This window comes from Mercenaria mercenaria, chromosome 8 (genome assembly GCF_021730395.1).
Source record: "Mercenaria mercenaria strain notata chromosome 8, MADL_Memer_1, whole genome shotgun sequence".
In the NCBI taxonomy this organism is placed as follows: domain Eukaryota; kingdom Metazoa; phylum Mollusca; class Bivalvia; order Venerida; family Veneridae; genus Mercenaria; species Mercenaria mercenaria.
In genome coordinates this window covers 52,464,069-52,483,780 of record NC_069368.1, presented here as the reverse complement: position 1 = coordinate 52,483,780, position 19,712 = coordinate 52,464,069, and the positions used below count along the sequence as shown (strand labels likewise).

The window sequence follows — 19,712 nt, the reverse complement described above, 5'->3', positions numbered from 1 at the left end:
GTATCATCATTATTTCATTTAGATTTATTATTATTATTATTATTATTATTACTATTATTATTATTATTTTCATTATTATTATTGCTACATTTTAGCACTCATTTAGCGTTCGAATGAGTTTTTAAGAAATTAACATAATGTCGTATATTATACAATTATTGCCTTTTGGTGAGGTCGATATGTGGATTATCGACCTACGCCCTCGGTCGATATCGCTTTTATCAGGTCGAAAATCCGCATATCGACCGAACCTAAAAGGCAATAACTGTTTTATTATTGAATTCAGCCTACTCATAAGTATAAACATTAAATACAAATATCTGCAGCCTTTTGCAATTTTTGTGGTAAATTGTGTACGATGTCGCATTGTTTTGACGTCAAACCGTGATGACGTCATGGCTGGAGGCCAATACATGTTTTTGGCTCCGCCTTCGAGTCAATACGACTTTTTATTATTGATCATGTGACTATATCTAGACCAGTGCCGTAGCCAGACACAAATTTTAACCGAGGCAATTTAGGGGGTGGGTGGACATCCACCCCCACCCCCGATTTTTTTCCACAGGACGTCCCTGGTGCGTTCTGGAGCACTCTCAGATTGTGTTATATCACGGTAAAAATCGTCCTTTCAGCCCTATTTATCACAGTTACTTTCATATTTTAAGAAAAAATTATATTGATAAAAATGATAATTGGGGATTTATCCTAGTCTAATAAAGTCAGAAACATGGAAATAAAAACCACCAGTAAAGACATACAACGAAATGCTACTTATCAGTTTACTACTAGTAGTTTATTAGTTTATAGCCCGAGAGGAGGTAGGCGTTGTAGCTCTGTCCGTGTTAGGGGGCGATGGGGATTGGTTTGGGTCAGGGGGTCCCCACTGGAAAGTTTATAAATACATATATGAAATGGTGGCCTCAGGTGTTTTCTTTTTAATTTTGAGGTACTGAATGGTAACCCCTTCTTTTTATGGGATGAGGGGGTGGGTGGGTGGGTGGTGGTGGTGGTGCTCTATTCCAGGGATTTTTTAAAATACAGATATGAAATGACGGCCTATGGCGCATGTTTTGTCTAATTTTTTAGGCGCTCTAAGGGGAACCTCCTCGTTATGGGGGTGGGGGTGTCAGGGGGCTCTCCCCCTGGAAAATTTTGAAATACAGGTACGAAAGGGTGACCTCGGGTTCATTATTGGTCTAAATTTTAAGGTATGGGGGGGGGTTCCCCGCTTATTTTTAGTGGATTCAGGGGGCTCTCCTTCCTGGAAATTTTGAAATACAGATACGAAATGTGGCCTATGGTACATTTCAAGGGGTCAGAGGGCTCTCCTCTGGAAAACTTTGAAATACGGGTATGAAAATGGTGACTTGGTCATTATTGGTCTAATTTTAAGGTATGGGGGGGGGTTCCTGGCTTATTTTGGGGGGGATTCAGTGGGCTTTCTTTCCTGGAAAATTTTGAAATACAGATACGAAATTTTGGGCCCTATGGTACAATTTTAAGGGGTAGAGGGCTCTCCCGCTGGAAAAAGGAAATGAGGCCCTCTGGTGAATTTTGGTATTAATTTTGATGTATGGGAGGGGGCCTCCCCCTCATTTAAGTGGGGTCAGGGGGCTGTTCCCCTGGAATTTTTTCGAAATATTGGTATGAAATAGTGGCCTCTGGTGGCTTTTGGGTTTTAAATTTTGATAATAATAAATAATAAATATTGGGTGAAACTTTGATGGGTATATTTTCATTCTCGCCAACCTTGGGGGTGGGGCACCGGCATTCTCGGCCAGACCCTGGCCCGGGCCTGGCAAGGCTGCTATGATTCTGCCTCACTTGCCATGAGGAAAATCATACTATGATATATCTAATGACATTAAAATACTTTTATTGAACTTTTATAACTGAATTTTCATCGTGTGATTGCCTACTTTTTACCCTTTTTGGCTCCTCAAATTTTAACCGAGGCAACTGCCTCGGTTTGCCTCAGTGTGGCTACGGCGCTGTAGACCAATGGAAAAGACTATATAAATATAGATTTTATAAAAATAAATAATATGAATAATGAATACAGGCATTATACTTTGGTTAATCGACTGTTTGTCAAGTGGTGCAAAGGTCAGTATATCGGTATCTCTGCTGTTGAATGGGAGTGCGGTTTTCCGTTAAAGCCCTTGTTGTTTCTCACATAGCCCGATAACACAACGTGTATAATTCAACGACAATCATTGAGTCTTGACTTATCCACTATCCTCGGCGTTTGCCGCAATATTGTTATGAGCTAAAAGTACAGACACGCATCGATGCATGAAGTTGATCTATAGACGCAATGATATTATGATGCGTTCCGAAGACGCAGTATTAAGATCGAACTACAATTGTACTTTTTACCTAAGGGCTATAACATTTTTCACAGGACCCGTTCAGCAATGCAATAATGATTGTGTTATACAGAAAACATATAAAGGTCTGTTGTTTTGTGATATACTACTAAACCTTATAAAGAATTCTATTTAAGAATGCCAATAAATTAAATTTTAAAAAATGCGTCTTAAATCCATATGACGTATTTCATATGCTTACACCACTGTATTGTATTGCTGAATAAATCAATAGTGTTATATTTCTAGTGTTTTGGTATCAAACAATCCAATAAAATGTTCAAGCCGGTGCCTTAGTGCAAAGTTATATACGTTCACTGAACACCCTATGAGAGGTTTTGAATCTTCAGAAGACATAACACAAGATTTGATTTTTGACAATTATTGACTACATGTATTTGTATTATGCTGAATCACAGTTTCTTTTGTGTTCATATAGTCCATTATGGCCAGTTATTAAACTTCTCTGATAAAGAAGTTGCGGTTTCAATACTTCTAGTGTCAAAAGTATGTCGGCTGCTTTTAACATAAATCGAGTTAACACTCTAAAACGCTTACATCTTTAGATGCTGGTTATGTTTACAAGTGTATACCTGAATGGATTAGCAAATAATTTACTTTGAATTTAAATATTTCAGTCAAATATTTAAACAGATGGAGAAAGTTTTAAACGTCTGGTACAGCTTAAGTTTTAAGATATATTTAATTTATTTAGTCTCTTAACTTGCGGATGTTAGATGGAGAAAAATGAGATAACAAACTCCATCTCTACTACCCTAACCGCACGCACTGAGAGAGGGGGAGAGAGAGAGAGACACACACACACACACACGTACACACACACACACACACACACACATTTTTAACTTCTGCGATGAGCGTTGTGAAAGGACTGAATTGAAAGTTTGAGCCGACATAATCATGTCAGTAACGTGGATTTTGTTCCGTTCTGACAATCAGATCAAATGGAGCAAAAAAGCTGGTATGGTAGGTCACTTTGTTGTTGTAGTAATATATACGGATGCGGGCTCCTTTGCCGTTCGCAGCCGGAGATAATATAGTTTTAGTCTGTATGTAGGGAATTTTCCTTCGCCTTATTTTAAAAGATGCATTGAAGTAACTGAAATATTTTTGGACTGGAAGTAACAATACTAGTATTTAGTGTGCATACAGGCCTTGTCTTACTACGTGAAATTTTAGTCGGGATCCTAACCACAGCTGGTATATCAGTGACTTTCATAAACATACAATAATAAACATAAGTAATGCAGTTTCCACTAAATATGTCATGTACCTGCTCCAGCTTAGCATAACACAACTTTTGTGATACACTTTTTTACTTGACTGAAGTGTTTGGAATTCTTTACTTACGGGTGTATATCTCAAAAATAAATACTGGGACCTATGTATTTTATGTTATCATATCATATATAGAGGATATGTTTATTCTTGACTGTGAGAAGTTTGGAAAAAAATCCATTAGCAAAAAAAACTAAGCGCACGACCCTGTCCTTTTATTTGCCAAATTTCTAAGTGCATTCTAAAGTTTTGAAACATCAGGGTTTAATCAAGTTCTACGTTGAAAAAAAAGGTTTTTATCCGAACGGTTAGCAAGTTTCACAAATTTCACCAACCAACCTCAATATGGTATCACACTCTGTGATTTTGAATAAGAATAAGGCTAAAAAGAGTGTCTTCATCATACCATTGTGTGCTTATTTTACTGATAACATTACCTTAGTTAGACATATTAAAATTTGTAGTACTTACATAATTCACCATTATCTAACAATTGTGGTGACACTGTCCCAGGCAGTAAGAGGTCGTCCTAGAGTTTGTTTATAGTTTATAGCCAGACGCTCGGCTTAAGGCAAACTGAGACCAGCTTTTGTATAAATTCCGTAATTTAAGTGTGATAAGGAAACTTGCAGTATTTCTATACGCCGAAGGGACGTATTATGTTATACCCCCGGTGCCCGTCTGTCCGTCTGTCCGACCGTTAGCAATTTCGTGTTCGCTCTGTAACTCTTGAACCCCTTGAAGGATTTCAAAGAAACTTGATACAAATGTTCGCCGCACCAAGACAACGTGCAGAACAATTGTTTCGGATGACTCCCTTCAAGGTCAAAGTCACACTTAGGGGTCAAAGGTCATTATGACTTTGCTTTATGTATATTGCTCTGCATTGCAGTGCTTTTGTTTTTATTTGGCAGATCCCTTTTTTGTTCAATTACAATAAAAAGATTGAATTACTTCCCTTTTATGTTACTATAAATAGCTTATTTTGAAACTGTTTTATAATTGGCCGTAGGCAAAACCCCAAGACCACTTTTCTGTGGTACAACATGGATGGTACCTTCATTTGTTAGGCGTATTTTGACATACCTATACCTGGTAAGGATTTTTTGTGGACTTTTTTTAATTTTCTTCCCTTTGTTTTCCTAACCTTTGGGCTTCAACAGTCAAGTTCTTTAAATTTAGCTCCCATCCTCTGATGTTACCCTTCGGGCGTATATTGCCCCGCTTGTCGGAGCTCTTGTTAAGATATTTGTAAAATACTAAATGGCGACTTAGCTGTTTAACAAAATAAATACGAGTATTACGATAGTCCCACTATACACATCCGCTCTGGTAATTAATACTGTTTGTATGTTATGTACGCCTTTTAGCTTATATAATGTTGTTTAATTTGTCATAACCAAATGTGACAACATTTTAGATACAAAGGGTTATACGTTGTTGAATAACTAAAAGTTTGAAGTGGAAATAGCGAATATTGGGTTTAACATACTCTATTCAGCAAATGCTGTTTAAATTTGCTGATTATTTTCTTCAAAATAAAATGATATGCTTTGATAAGAGACTGAGTGAAAAGAGCTAACTTATAACGTTGTGAATAGGAAGGGTCTTAAATTGTTCGCCAGTCATCTTGTAGTATAGCTGTATTCATGATGTAAATGTGGCGGAGAAAAGGTAAGATTACTAGTTTGTTGCGGATATTCAAGTGCAACGATTGTTTTGGAAACTTTTGCATATGACATGAGCGTGCCGTTTTAAAATTATTTCAGCAAAATTTGACATTTGTCGAATCACGTTTTTCTGCGAAGAAAATAGCAAACACGTGATGGATATGTATAAAAAGCAATCAAATTGAAGATAAACTTCGGTGTCTAATCATTTACAGTAAAATTATATGTCTGAAACATGAAAGTGTTTGGAATTATTTGCTTCTGCATAGTTTGCGTCTTCTGTCAAAGTCAGACGGCAGTGCAGCGTTTAGTCGCAGACGGGAGATTCACGACGCTAGACAGCTACGTCACAATGGCGGGGCTTGTCGGCACATAAAACAATGCTACGTTCATCATCTTTGCTCCAACTGATGCAGCTTTCAGAAAGCTCGAGAATGACAACTCCCTGCTTAAAGACGCTCTACTATACCACGTCATTCCCTGTAATGTAATGAGTTCAGATGCATCAAACGAACTTAAATTAACAATGACAAACGGCAAAGACGCACGCATCAATATTTATACTCACAACAACAAGACTACAGTCACCATCCAGGGCAACGTTATTTCACAGTTTGATATAATGGCCACCAACGGGATAATTCACGTCATTGACGGCGTCATGTTGGTTCCTAAAGGAGATCTCGTAGACTACGTATCGGGTAATTCTGAATTCTCTACTCTTCTCAGGCTAGTTGTGAAAGCCAATCTCACTAATGCACATAAAGGGGATGCTCTGACCCTTTTTGCTCCATCTAACGCAGCGTTTGCAAAGATTCCACAAGCACAGTTTGCTGCTATCACAGGAGACGCGGCAAAACTTGCAGCTTACTTAACATATCATGTTGTTGGCAGTACGCAGTACTCTGCTGGACTATATCAATGGGAGCATCTACCCTCGCTTAACTCCAACGACGATCTTGTCATCCACTTTCGACACCATCACGCAGACGTAAAGGTAGACACTGCCGCCGTGACGACACCAGATATAGGAGTAACTAACGGCGTTGTAGACATCGTTGACCACGTACTCGTTCCACATGCAGACCCAATTGTTGGTTAAGGTTTTACAAATAACGTTTTCTCTATTGCTTTACTTTTGTATTGTAGCTTAATAAACATGATATATTTGTATCCAATGCATTATAACTAATACTGATTATCTATTAATTCGAGCTATCTGATTTGCTTAGCCAAGACGTTTGCACATTGATAACTTTCTTATTTCTGAACAAGTATTCATTTTCTTTAGTTAGATTACTTGACTTTCTATTACTATAAGAAAAAAAAAACACCATTAACAGTCGCCTTTCGTCAGTCAGTGGCCCATCTAAAAGCACAAGCCATGTTATATACCAAATTGTCTAGTTTTCAAATCCATTTGATGCCACCGTGACTTAGTTAGTTCATAATGTCTAAAATATCTCTGTATATCTATCTACACACTTTCCCATCCCTAAATATGATAAAAGCAACGGAAAATGTATTTCAAAAGTACAAACGCTGTTAAAATTTAATGCTGCAGATTAAGCATATTTTTCTGATTAATTTAATGTATAGGTACAGGAATGTCACTAACAAACCTAATAAACACAATAATTAACAATCCTTGTTTATGTCGAGGCTTAATGTCGAAAAAATGCATTTGCTTCAATATAACTGTGAAATAAAATCAAGCGTTCTAAAAACCGGTAAAAGAGCATAAAAATCTTACAAAAAGTGTAAATAATGGTATTCGACTCGAAAATACCGACGAGAAAGTGCACATGCGAATTAACAAGCGAATGAAGTATTGCCATGCAATATAAAGTCCCAAACTGGAAGGCACCTAATTTTCTCTATTGTTATTGATAGATAGTAACAACAAGGAAGTTAACCCAAAAAAAATCTATATAAATAATCCACAAGAAACTCTTACCAGTACAGATAATCAAAATACACACAAAATTGGGTAACATGCATTTTGTCCACAAAAAATTTCTCATTTTTCCTACATCAGTAATAAAAAAAAACAATATAAGCTATTTAAGTAAACAAAGGAAGTAATTGTAAAACAAGGGTGCTCATGGTGGTGACCATTTGGCAAAGTACTCAAAATCCTCCATGCATAGAAAAATTTCCCTCCGGACAAAGTCATTCAAGAGAATTTGACATCAACCACTAATGTGACCTTGACCTTAGAACCTAGGGACCTGGTTCTTGCGCAGACACTCCGTCTCATAGTGGTGAACATTTGTGCCAAGTAATATTAAAATCCCTTTAAGGATTGTTGAGTTTCAAACTGGACCGGAAAATAGCCCTTTCGACATGTGGCTTCCAAGTGTGATCTTGACCTTTCAGCTAAGGGCCCGGATTCCCAACAGAACGTTGCTCTCCAGGGGATTATTGTGGCAACATATTTAAATCCTTTTTTACATGACAAAGTATAGACCGGACAAGAAAAAATCCTATCAGGGGCGTACCTGGGCATACGCCTATACGCCTGTGCATGCAATTCAAATTCGGCACCGTGAAAAGAAAAGGCTTAAAATGCTAAAAATGCAATAAAATGTAAAGCCTAAGTAGATTAGGTGGCTATTTAAAGTTCTTCATTTGAACAATACCATCTTTATTCTTAATGAGATTATCAAAATCGTTTTTGAAATATTAGACTGATTTGTGTTTTTTTGTTGTTTTTTATAATCGTAAATATAGAAAAAACATAAAAGGTAAGTGTAGATTTCCTGAAAGCATAAAGCACAGCAAACACAGCCAGAGACACAGATCGCCAAATAGGCCTGCCACAAATAGAAACACGCACATAAATTGACAGAGAGGACAAAACGAAATGATAAAGGAATACATTGGGCACTGCCCAGGAAGGGCCAGTGGCAACACATTCGCGCCATTTTTACCACCACCACCGCAAGAAAGGCAGCTTGTGCGCATACTATACTACTGATTTAAACATATTTTATTCCTTCCTTTTTTATAACAACATAATATATACAATGTACATATACAAAACATTCTAGGAAAGGTAAAAGGGTTGGACCACAAGTTCATATAACATTTAATTTAGTAATTCGGTCCGTCCCCGAAGGTATACTTAAAGGAAAATTTATATTATTGATTGCATTGCATCCTTGTGAAAAACAAGAGCACCGCCTTGCGGGTGCAGCCGCCCATCTGATTTTTTATCTCTGTATAATAGAAATATTGTCAAGTCCAAAAGGGACCATCATTCTTGCAAAAAAGCAATATAGAATTACGGTACTTGCTGTGCAGAGTCAGCTTTTAATGGCGAATAACTGCTCCAAGTTTCAAAGCATTATAGCTTTGACCGTTAAGGAGAAAAGTTGACCTAAACGCAAAACTTAACCAAGAAATCTGATATACTCTAAGTCCAAAAGGGGCCAGAATTCTTGCAAAAAGCAGGATGGAGTTATGTTTCTTGCTGTACAGAGTCAGCATTTGATGGTGAACAAGTGTTGCAAGTTTTAAGCAATAGCTTTGATAGTTAAGGAGAAAGGCTGACCAAAACACAAAACTTAAACAAGAAATCTGATTTTCTAAGTCCAAAAGGGGCCATAATTCTTGCAAAAAACAGGATGGAGTTATGTTTCTTGCTGTACAGAGTCAGCTTTTGATGGTGAACAAGTGTTGCAAGTTTTAAAGCAATTGCTTTGATAGTTTAGGAGAAAAGTTGATCTAAACATAAAACTAAACCAAGAAATCTGATATTTTCTAAGTCCAAAAGGGGCCATAATTCTTGCAAAATGCAGGATGGAGTTATGTTTCTTGCTGTACAAAGTCAGCTAATGATGGTGAACAAGTATTGAAAGTTTTAAAGCAATAACTGTGACAGTTTAGGAGAAAAGCTGACCTAAACATAAAACTTAACCAGGCAACGCCGACGCCGACGACGATCAAGTAATGACAATAACTCATCATTTTTCTTCAAAAAAATCAGATGAGCTAAAAAATGACAAAATGTATTTGGAAGAGTACGAAGCTAAGCGAAATGAGTAACAACAATTTTAGAGAAGAAATAGAAATGACCTAACTGAAGAAATTAAGAGAAAGCGAGATAAATGGAAAGATAGGAAGAGGGAGAGTCCGAAGTCCTCGGTCATTACATGGGGAGGTACAATTGCGTTAAGATAATAATTTGGCAGCAATCAGAGAACAATTTGTATGTTTGATATATTTTTGTACTTCTAAAAATATATGTGAATTTTCTTCTTCAGTATAATTTTCATCACCAAACAAAAGAGTACGCGTATTCAGTGGATGAAAAATACGTGTGGCGTTAAAAAACTGTATTCTTTGTAAAGCATAATATCTGCATTTAAAGAGAAAATGTTCAGCATCCTCAATAGCGTTACCGCAATCACATGCATCATCGTCTCTCAAGTGATTTCTATATTAATCAGCATTTAAATTACTGCATTTATTACGCATTTGAGCATGAAAAATCGGGTATTTCGCCAATATGAAAATAAATACTATACTACTCGTATCAGTTGATATTTTCATAGCCGGTTAGTTTCTGTGTCAAAGTGAAACCTTTCGAAATCTGCGTTAAATTTAATAGAGCGAATATTAACATAACCATACGGATATCTACATTAACATGAGTCGCATATTAATTTTGAGAAAATCGTTTGCGGTAACTGTGTGCATAGCTACTTTATTAACAATAAATACGTTATTCCACAATGATTCATCCCGGACGCCGGTTTTTAGAGAAAAACTTTTGGAAGTTTTTCATGTGGATCATTTTGTTCGGTGGTTCAATTCTTCAACCGAGAAGCTTACTGAAATGAAGGTTGTAAACAGATCATATCCGGAAATAGGCGAGTTAGAAGATTTCACTATGTATAGTCTCTTGGATCCCAAAGAGCAGTTTGAAACATCATTTAAGAAATTTGCAGAAAATGCCACATAAAAGGTACAGCTAATAATCAATATGCTATAGGATTTGAGAACGTAGTCACGACAAATGAAAAGTTTAAGACGTGTGAATACAACAACTGCATGATGACAAGCGACAAGTCTTACCTTAAAACGGCGATGCTCTTTTGGTTTTTTAATATGCAACAAAGGTATGGGATCTAAAAAACCACCGATGACAAGCAGAACAGAAATCCCAATCAGGCATGGATATTCAAGTGCGTGTGAAACGCCAATACATCATTGGTTAAATGATTATAAATCAGCTGCTTGGGATAACACAATGAATTGTCAATATTTACAGAATCGATTCAGAATGCCGCATCCTTATGGATATCTAAAACTCGGACAGTCCAAGAACATTGGAAATTAAAGAATCTATTTATCAAGCTAAAACAAAAAACCGCCCGTGGGTTGTTAGTAACGCTAATAACAAAGTGCACGTGATCAGGGATGTTGCTGAACTTCAGAAAATATGGAGTAGATGGGTTTATATTTACGGGCGATGTGGACCAAACCTCACATTGACAAAGACAATTTGAATAAGATAATGCTAAAATATAAGTTTTACCTTGGATTTGAGAAATCTTTATGCAACGATTATGTTACAGAAAAGTTTTTCTTTTATTACGACTTTTAATTGGATTGTTGTTGTCCGAGGTGGCGCCGACTACGATAATCTGCTACCGACGAAAACTTACATTAATACCGCCCACTTCTCAAATGTGTCACTCTTGGCCAAATACCTTTTGAATCTTGGAAATGACAAAGACAGATATATTGACTTCTTGCGGAAGAAAGATCGTTATGAACAAAAGTATGAATATGGTCATAAATATAGTATATGTGAAATCTGTAGAAGACTAAATAATGTTTCGAAATTTAAGAAGACATACAACAATATGCGTGATTATCTTGAAAATGGACAGTGTCGAGTGCCCACAGATGTCAGTTCTTCGACGAGTCATACGCGATATCAGAACTATGAGCGCGTTTTCAATCATGTTAAGTGATTAAACTGGTGAATGCAATGTCAGTTTCTTAACTGTTCTTGTACTAATTATGTAGGTTTATGTAGGTAAAAGAGTCACTTTTCTTCTAACTGTCCTCCTGCTCGAAACATGACATTAAAAAAACAGCTGTCACACGCTTTTAGATACAGCCAACCGTCTTCCAGCTTGTATAATTTCTTTTTATTTTTTCGAACACAGAAAATGTAAAACAAATCTGCCAATGTCTCATCTCCAACTACCAACATTTTCTAATGAAACTAATAATATTTGGTTGCAATTACTTTTTTTATCAACAATTTCAAAAATTTGTTTATATTTGTATTTTGGTATATGTAGCAGTTCACAGGGTTGGCATAATTAAAGGCATAATTAAGGAAAATTGAAAATGTATTCAATACGCCAGTGTTTTTATAGTTATAACACTTTTGAAATCTTAAACTGTGCTGTCGTCTTGTTGTAGAAAGGCACATTTCAAGTCATAAGTCAACTTGTAATTACATCAACTGAAAAATTGATTTAAGAAACAGTTGCTCAAACAGCAATATAAACCCATAAACTATATTGAACTTTCAGTTTTTCGAATAATCGGTATTATCGGTATACACGCAAAAGAAACAATAGATGACATTACTGTTCAGTCTTTTTCATTTATCAGTAAAGTAGGTAATAAATTTCCTTAGTGACCTCTGAGCTTGACCTTTAATGGGTAGTCAGATACTTAGACTTTGCCACATAACAGTTAGTCAGATGTCATGTTTAACAAATTAGCAGGAAAAAAGAAAAATAGCTGCATACAGGGGCGTACCTGGATGATAAGATATGAGCAGCATGAGTGTGGGGTAGGTGAGGGAGGGGGTCTCCATGGTTTTGGGCTTTTGGGGCCTCCCCCTGAAAATGTTGAAAAATTTTCGGCAAGAGATGCGTTCTCTTGCTATATTCTAGCGTTGATATATTTTGTTTGTCACATTTGTACTAAATATTACAAAGATAATCATATAAATTCATGATCAGCCGATGTCTCGGTTGAGTAAGAAAAAATTACACTAAATATAAACTCTTGGCGTGATACTGAAGATTTTTTAATGGTTGCAATTAAATCTATCAATCTATATCCAAATCTGAATACTGAAATACCATTTAAAAATTCACGCAGTTTGAATTTGCGTTTGCCAATATTAGAAGTTACGTTTCGCGTGAAAAAACTTGAAATATTTGCAATGTGTTGGTAGATAAATTTGTAAAAAAAAAAACCTGTTAAAATGCGGATGCAGAAGTCATGCATAATTAAGGTAGAACACGACACTTTGCGAACTTTTGAGTAGCGTCTTGAAATTTTGCATGTGTAAAGTTGACCATATTTCAAATAAGATACAGTTTATTTTATTCTTATAAAGCTAACCAGTTTTTGTAAACGAGACGTCAAAATTGACTACCAAAGCCCGTTTTTGAAACTGACGTTGCTTCGTATCCTTGGCAACTGTTACGGGTACTGCAACGGCACCAGCCAACAAATTTTCTTAAGTTATACACTATTCGACGAGAATTATTTTTTCCTTTATGGTGATGTAAAAATCATTGTTTTACACCGACAAATATTTGAAAAATGGAAAGAAAATCGCCGTTTTTTTACTAAAAATTGACGTTCAGTTTCGCAGCATTTTCGGCTTTAAATCAGCATATTAAAAAAATCCCTGAAATTTAAAAATTTTGATTGTTTTTTAATAAAAAGGAGTTTAAAATGTATACCGAGTCCAAATGACAAATAAAACTGGGGCGGTCACGACTAGTTTTTTTCTGTAGATGTGATTTTATTTCCCCACCCCCATGCGTAAATTTTGTACCAAAATCGACGTCTGCAGATACGTTCGAGACATAATTCAGCCATTCTGAAAATCGCTTTTAATATATTTTCTATATAATAATGATTATTTTTCATCTTTTTCTTATTCAAAAATACCAATTTACAAGTTTTCCCTTGTAAAACACTGCTGGAATGAAGAATTCATACATATGCAATTCTGTAGATAGTTCGGAGATTTCACATTTGAAACAAAAAGTTAAAGCATAATTCTTGTAAAATATCATAGATCAGTATTATACAGCAGTTTCATATATTTTTAAGTTTGCCCTCCATGAGAGTAAAGCTTAATAGTTTCGCGTTTTTCTTGATATCATCCCTATTCCTCCATAAGCACACACGCACGTACGCCCGCACATCTCAAACTCATACATTTTTACTCTTTCGTTTCTTACTTCTCCAGCCTAGTAGCATATGACAATTTAAGATTAGTTTCCATTGTCTCTTCCGGTTAATTATCCGCTCTACGCAAATGTTCACTTATTTTGACGGTGGGATTTGGTTTTACTAGTCAGAGTATTTTGAAATTTTATAGCAAAGGGCACTATTTGAGTTATTGAGTTCCAGGACAATCATAATATGGGCCGCGCCATGAGAAAACCAACATAGTGCATTTGCGACCAGCATGGATCCAGACCAGCCTGCGCATCCGCGCAGTCTGGTCAGGATCCGTGCTGTTCGCTTTCAAAGCATATTGTAATTAGAGAAACCCTTAGCGAACAGCATGGCTCTTGACCAGACTGCGCGGATGCGCAGGCTCGCCTGGATCCATGCTGGTCGCAAATGCACTATGTTGTTTTCCCATGGCACGGCTCAATAAGAAATTCGCTTTGAATACTATCCTAAAGTTACATTAACGCTTAAGCGTAGCTTTATAAAATTCTGATGAGTGAACTGCTAAATTGTTTGAAAATTGTTAAATTCTGAATGTTGACATCTCAGACGGCTTATTAAAATAAAAACAAATAAAAAATAAAATCTTACAAATATACATATACTCGTACAAATCCTAGTATCTCGTAAATACGAAACCAGGAATAGCAAGTTTGAGCCGTCGGTCCTACGTATAAAGTTATGATCCTTGAGTCGCTCATATAGATTATTACAACATAGAATCTGTTTTCTTTCTTTTACCCCATCCGCTTAGCTCAGTTCTATGAATCGCTTTTTCGACCCCTGAGTAGGACGTGAAAAATTTGGTAGAAGATCTGTCCGAAATCATTCGTCTTCACCTCCGATTTTATGTGGTGAAGTTGAAGTTACATGTTAGGAACACTGGTTTAGGTTAACCCCTTATCGTAACAGAAAACAGCGCTAAACCTAAAACAAACAAACAGTTTTCTTTCTATTTTTATTTTAATATGGAATATTTATCATATTTAGCAGAGTATTTACTCGAACTTGTTGTATTGGTCTCTAATATTAGGAAAATATTATATATGGAATATGTTTCTATTATGTGTCTATGAATACAAGAATAACCTTTCTTAAAAAAACTCTCTGGAGAGCTAAACCTCTTTGTAAAGCATGGTGTTTTATCTAGCGTTGTTAATAAATTTAACCCTTTTCAGAGCAATACCTCCGTACAATGAATATAAATTTTGTTTCCCCGTGGTTGCACTTTATTTGTCCAACTACTCTCGAAACAATCGAAATATTTCCAAAACGTAAAATTTATAATAAAGTTAAATAAATTTATGATGTTTATTCCAACATGATGACATAACGATATTAGGGCTTTTAATTTTTCTTATTATTTTTTTGTAAATGTTTACAATGTCGTATGTATCAATCATTTATAATCATGAACTTAAGAGGTAATTCAAGAAATCCTTGCAAAGTTGTTAAGGACTTTTTTACTAAATTCCCTTTTTAAAATATGTTAAAATTGATCACAAGACATACGAGAACCCGTTTAATTTACGTATTTTATCTGGGGTAGGGGTTTGGAGTATTTGTAATTCAGCGTAATAATTTCGCCCACGGTAACAGAGTTTTAAAGGCTATTTTGATCTAAAAGTAGAGTTTATCTTAAAACGAAGATTTACAAAAACAAATTCTCATTGCGATTAAATAAATTTTCATCATCATATTACTTTTGAGTCATTCAAATTATATTGTTTGGGTTTTACGTTAGACAAGATTAAAGCATATTTTTTATTCAAAACTCAACGTCATATTTGTCGCTCTAACGTAACTTTAACGTAAATATCGAGTCTAAGGTTTTAAATGATCACCACAAATTTTATACATTTAAATGCAGATACTTGTTTTACTGAACAGAACGATTTTCGAAAACAGTCTGACGGACGTGAAATCACGGTTCATCAAAAATGGACGTCTAAGGTTTGCGGAGAAAAAAAGTAAAGAAAATATAAAAAATGTAAAATACACATTATATAGGAAATGCTGGATTTTAAATTAAACAAAATGTCGAAACGGAACCGATTAAATCCTGAATTTAGGCGCATTCTACCTTAATTATAGCAAATAATGTCCACTTGACGAGATACCAAACGCTTCAGATTTTTTTTTTTTTTGCACCAGAGGCACGTTTTATTGAAATGTACTAAGATTTCACTTATTAATACGCTTTCATCATTGTTTATATATAAACGTTGCCAGAACAAAATGTTTGTTCTTGTTTTGTGATAAAGGTCTTTAAGAACCAGTAAAAATACGAAATGGGTGCAGCTGATAAGCTAAACACAATGGCCCGAATTATGAGTTTTCGAACGTATCTGCAGGGCGGCGAATTACGGTACAAAATTTACCCCATGGGGGTGGGGAAATAAAGTCACAAGTACAGAAAAAACTAAGTCGGTGACCCCCACCTTCCCCAGCCCCCACCCCAGTTTTATTTGTCATTTGGACTCGGTATACATTGTAAACACCGTTTATTGAAATAAAATCAAAAATTTAATTCAAGGATTTTTTAATATGCTGATTTAAAGCCGAAAAATGCTGCGAAACTGGACGTCAATTTTTAGTAAAAAACGGCGATTTTCTTTCCATTTTTCCCAAAAATTTGTCGGGTTTTAAAACAATGATTTTTACATCACCATAAAGGAAACATAATTCTCGTCGAATAGTGTTAACTTATTTAAAATTTGTTGGCTGGGGCCGTTGCAGTACCGTAACAGTTGCCAAGGATACGCGGCAACGTCAGTTTCAAAAACGGGCTTTTGGTGGTCAATTTTGACGTCTCGTTTACAAAAACTGGTTAGCTCTATAAGAATAAAATAAACTGTATCTTGTTTGAAATATGGTCAACTTTACACATGCAAAATTTCAAGACGCTACTCGAAAGTTCGCCAAGTGTCGTGTTCTACCTTAAGTTAAACATTGACGAAGATTTCAAAAATGATACCAACAAAAAACTAGTATATCCTTAATGACGCAAACATTTTGAAACTCATAACTATATATCTACTGTGACTGTTGATTTAAAGTTGTTGTGTCCTGGAGTGAATTGTATAGAGCATTTATAGTACTTACATAATTCACCATTATCTAACAATTGTGGTGACACTGTCCAAGACAGTAAGAGGTCGTCCTAGAGTTTGTTTATAGTTTATAGCCAGACGCTCGGCTTAAGGCAAACTGAGACCAGCTTTTGTATAAATTCCGTAATTTAAGTGTGATAAGGAAACTTGCAGTATTTCTATACGCCCGAAGGGTCGTATTATGTTATACCCCCGGTGTCCGTCTGTCCGTCTGTCCGACCGTTAGCATTTTCGTATTCGCTCTGTAACTCTTGAACCCCTTGAAGGATTTCAAAGAAACTTGACACAAATGTTCGCCACACCGAGACGACGTGCTGAGCGCATGTTTTGGATGTCTCACTTCAAGGTCAATGTCACTCTTAGGGATCAAAGGTCATATCAGCTTGTTTCGTGTCCGCTCTGTAACTCTTAAACTGCTTGAAGGATTTCAAAGAAACATGGCATAAATATTCACCACACCAAGACGACATGTTTCGGATGACTCCCTTCAAGGTCAAGGTCACACTTAGGGGTCAAAGGTCATATATGACTTTGCTTTGTGTATATTGCTCTGCATTGCAGTGCTCTTGTTTTTATTTGACAGATCCCTTTTTTGTTCACTTACAACAAAAAAATTGAATTACTTCCCTTTTATATTACTATAAATAGCTTATTTTGAAACTTTTTTATAATTGGCCGTAGGGAAAAACCCGAGACCACTTTTCTGTGGTACAACATGGATGGTACCTTCATTTGTTAGGTGTATTTTGACATACCTGTACCTGGTGAGGATTTTTTGTGGATCTTTTTTTTAATTTCTTCCCTTTCCTTTGTTTTCCTGTCCTTTGGACTTCAACAGTCAAGTTCTTTAAATTTAGCTCCCATCCTCTGATGTTACCCTTCGGGCGTATATTGCCCCGCTTGTCGGAGCTCTTGTTAAGATATTTGTAAAATACTAAATGGCGACTTAGCTGTTTTACAAAATAAATACGAGTATTACGATAGTCCCCCTATACACATCCGCTCTGGTAATTAATTTTTGTATTTTATGTAATACTAATGAGGTGCCTTTTAGCTTATATAATGAGGTTTAATTTGTCATAACCAAATGAGACAGCAGTGTAACATTTTTAGATACAACGAGTTATACGTGGTTGAATAACTAAAAGTTTGAAGCTGAAATAGCGAACATTGGGTTAAACACATTCTATTCAGCAAATGCTGCTTAAATTTGTTGACTTTTTTCTTCCAAAAAATGTTATGCTTTGATAAGAGAGAGACTGAGAGAAAAGAGCTAACTTATAACGTTGTGAAGAGGAAGGGTCTTAAATTGTTCGCCAGTCATCTTGTAATATAGCTGTATTACACCTGTATTATGAGTAGCTGTATTACCCCTGAATTATGAGAATGCTTTTCATGATGTAAATGTGGCGGAGAAGGGTAAGATTACTAGTGTGTTGCGGATATTCAAGTGTAACGATTGTTTTGGAAACTTTGGCATATGACATGAGCGTGCCGTTTTAAAATTATTTCAACAAAATATGACATTTGTCGAATCAAGTTTGCGTAGAAGATAGCAAACACGTGATGGATATGTATAAAAAGAAATCAAATTGAAGATAAACTTCGGTTTCTAATCATTAACAGTAAAATAATATGTCTGAAACATGAAAGTGTTTGCTTCTGCATAGTTGGCGTCAGACGACAATGCAGCGTTTAGTCGCAGACGGGAGATTCACGACGCCAGACAGCTACGTCACTAAGGCGGTACTTGTCGGCACATTAAACAATGCTACGTTCACCATCTTTGCTCCAACTGATACAGCTTTCAATAAGCTCGATGCATCTATCAAAACAGCACTTGAAAATGATAACTCCCTGCTTAAATACGCTCTACTAGGCCACGTCATTTCCGGAAATGTACTGAGTTCAGATGCATCAAACGAACTGAAATTAACAATGGCAGACGGCAAAGTCGCGCGCATGAATATTTATACTCACAACAACAAGACTACAGTCACCATCCAGGGCAACGTTATTTCACAGTTTGATTTGATGGCCACAAACGGGATAATTCACGTCATTGACAGCGTCATGTTGGCTCCCACAGGAGATCTCGTAGACTACGTTTCGGGCAATTCTGAACTCTCTACTCTTCTCAGGCTAGTTGTGAAAGCCAATCTCACTAATGCACTCAAAGGGGATGCTCTGACCCTTTTTGCTCCATCTAACGCAGCGTTTGCAAATATTCCACTAGCACAGGTTGGTGCTATCACAAAAGACCCGGCAAAACTTGCAGCTTACTTAACATATCATGTTGTTGGCAGTACGCAGTACTCTGCTGGGCTATATCAAAGGGAGCAACTACCCTCGCTTAACTCCAACGATGATCTTGTCATCCACTTTCGACACCATCACGCAGACGTAAAGGTAGACAATGCCGCCGTGACGACACCAGAGATATAGGAGTAACTAACGGCGTTGTACACATCGTTGACGACGCACTCGTTCCACATGCAGACCCAATTGTTGGTTAAGTTTTTACAAAGTTTTTCTCTATTGCATTACTATTGTATTGTAACTTAATAAACACGAGATATTTGTATCCAATGCGTTATAATTCTAATATCTTTTAATTCGAGCAATCTGGTTTGCTTAGCCGAGACGTTTGCACATTTCATTTTCTTAGTTAGATGACTTCCTATTACTATAAGAAAAAAAACACCATCAAAAAGTCGGCTAAGGTCAGTGGGCCAAAATCAGATCAAATGCGTTAACAAGGACAATCTTCACTTCTTGGAGTAAATTTCTGCAAACACTTTGTCTTAAAGAGAATCAAATATATCTGCTACATATGATTGAAAAACAAGAACTACTTCACTTCAAAACTATCGTTATATTTGTAATCCAAAAAAACCTTAAAATGTAAATAAACGTTCAAAGTTGTTAAAACCTGTTGCAACTCTTGAGCTATTAAGTCATCATCATCACCATCATCATCATCATCAACATCATCATCATCGTCATAATCATCATCGTCATCA

General features: G+C 36.2%; 1 pseudogene; it reads left to right on the top strand.

Moving 5' to 3' along the window:
* The window catches only part of LOC123565336 (transforming growth factor-beta-induced protein ig-h3-like), a 30,295-nt pseudogene extending 11,046 nt beyond the window's left edge, over positions 1-19,249 (top strand).
* The last annotated feature ends 463 nt before the right edge of the window (positions 19,250-19,712 follow it).